Source organism: Xiphias gladius, chromosome 16, assembly GCF_016859285.1.
Source record: "Xiphias gladius isolate SHS-SW01 ecotype Sanya breed wild chromosome 16, ASM1685928v1, whole genome shotgun sequence".
NCBI classification, from domain to species: Eukaryota; Metazoa; Chordata; class Actinopteri; order Istiophoriformes; family Xiphiidae; genus Xiphias; species Xiphias gladius.
Window position 1 is genome coordinate 805,058 of NC_053415.1, and position 2,443 is coordinate 807,500.

General features: G+C 33.2%; 1 protein-coding gene across 6 annotated transcripts in view; it reads right to left on the reverse strand.

Annotated features, from left to right (window-relative positions):
• Positions 1–260: 260 nt before the first annotated feature.
• insig2 (insulin induced gene 2) overlaps positions 261–2,443 on the reverse strand; it is an 11,809-nt gene continuing 9,626 nt past the window's right edge. For all 6 annotated transcript variants that reach the window (XM_040149202.1, XM_040149201.1, XM_040149198.1 and 3 more), the window contains exon 7: positions 261–2,443. This exon is cut by the window's right edge and continues 469 nt beyond it. The gene's annotated coding sequence lies outside the window, so the exon portion shown is untranslated.

Sequence of the window (2,443 nt, forward strand, 5' to 3'; positions counted from 1 at the left end):
TGAAATCTTTTATCCGATTTAAATAGAAATTTCATTCATGAAATTTATGATTTATAATTCCATTTGTGTTTCATTCTGACTTTGTTACATAAATGTTTTGTGTGTTATCTGTCTTATTTTGTCTGCATTTCTGTGCTATTGTTGCTGTTTTGGTCAGGACACTCTTGAAAGAGAGATTTTGGTAACAAAATTGGTATTTTGTAATACAGCCCACAATTTACAGTGAAATTTTGTTGTAGGAATCAGGTACCAATAAAAAAAAAAACTTACTGGTCTCCTGCTGGTGCTTAAATGTATGGTGAGAGGAAAGGAGAAAGAAATTATGCTCTGAGAATTTTTGTAAATACTGGGTATCTACAGGGTAAAGAACCGAGTACCAATTGAAGACATGAAAATTAAACCTTTTTCTCACTGTTTAATTAGAGAGTGAAAAGGAGAGAACAGTCACACATTATATTAAATCCCACATTCTTTATTCTTATGATGTAAAGGAAACTACATGTTGTAGTTTCACTAAAACAACAAACAAACAAACATTATTGCAGTGTGTATGAGAAAAAACTATAGATGCGCGCGCTCAGCCACACCCAGACTCCAGGGATTTATTTATGTTACATTCTTTTTTTTTAATTTTTACTTCATTGTGTTATTTGAAATGAGGACAAGTCCAGAAATGGATCTATACTTTTGAAAATGAGCACCTAGCAGGCATGTTGGTCCAACAGTGTAGGATAAAGTCATGTAATAATACACATACAGATGAAGGTGGATCAAATATGGCTAATCTCTTTAATAAGGAACCTAGCAATTTTTAATTCTTTTGATTATATAAGAATAATGTTTTTGGGCTATAATGCTAAAATTTGATTTTATTGGTATCTGATTTATACAATGTAATTACACTGGAAATTGTGGGTTCACCAAGGATTTACTTGAAATATTAAGTTTAAAAAACATTTGGTACTGCAATAGAGAAGAAAATGTATTACCAATAAATGGAGAAATTTGAGGCAGTTACCACAAGATTGTGGTCTTTATTAAACCAAAACAAATTGCTCATATTCAGGTTTCAGAGACTGCTTAAATGAGTGGAACTAGCAATCCCTGGTTTACCACTATACATTTCATCCTAAAGGAATTATAGCATTTTTTCTTACTCTGACAACAGTTACAGTTGCTACAGTGCTGATATAAAACATGCTACCCCAAAAAAAGGAATCAAAAAGGTTTCTCCATTTTTTTTTTCCAAATCGTTTAACCTACATCATGAAATATTACAAAAACACTGTTTCTTATTGGTTCTGTTGTATATGCTGTAATTTTAATTATATTCATCATAATTTATCACAAAGAAATTGTTATAAAAATGTCCCTTAAATGATCCAGTCCCACCTTGTACAGCTACACAAGTGGTCCTTGTTTATATTATGCAAGTTTTCTTCTTTGTTTCATTAGTTTTTACCAGGAGGATTTTCAATCCATCCACCCACCTGAAAAACACCTACTGCGTAAAGTGAAGAACCAGATTTTTTTTAAAACAGACTTTAAACACTGCTAAACACTATATTTGTAGGTTTTGCTTGTGGGCAAGTTAACTACAATGTATCTCAATTAAAGTCAGCGCTTCTGTAGTTAATTAACCAGCCAACTTCAGAACAAAGAAATCCAACATGCATGAAAATAAGTCCAGTGAAAGTGTCCCCATACAATCTTGCCACACAAGATAGGTAGGTAGAAAAAGTCGAATCTAATATACTATCTCTATTTTCTACAGTCATAATTCATACTAACTGTAATGGTTCATAGGGGATAACCATCAAATTTTTGTCAAGTGCTGAATGAAGACAATCTGGGAAATTTGGCATTTCTACTGTTTTGGGTAAATTGAACGCTGCTTCTTGCCCATTTTAAACCAACTAAGATGACTAAAGATACAAGTTGAACAAATGTTGATCCCTGAAATGAAGAAAGTATTTAAAAACATAAATGGAATTTAATAAGAAAATGTCTTAATGTGCTTAATTAATATGAATGAAACTAATTTGCTCTGCCAGTTAAAATTCCAAATACACCATTCAATTCCAACCAAGATCCTTAGAGCTTTGCACGATTGCTGTCGTGTGTGTGTCATACACACACGACGGCGAAAGCAATCGTCGTCATGTTTCCTTTCCATCTCTGGCTCAGATGATACTGAACGTCAGTGTGGCTGGTGGAAATACCAACTGCAGGTGAACATTGCACATACAGTACACATTATCCTTCCTTATTCAAGAAAATTTAAATGTAGATATACACTAATTACATACAATAAAAGGTCTGGCATAAATGCATGTCTTTCTAGATCTAAAATAACTAGTCTGCGTGTTCTCCACTGATACGTGGAGGATGTGAAAGAATCAGGCGATAAGAGCAGAGTTTAAAACTGATCCCCTGTGTGCAT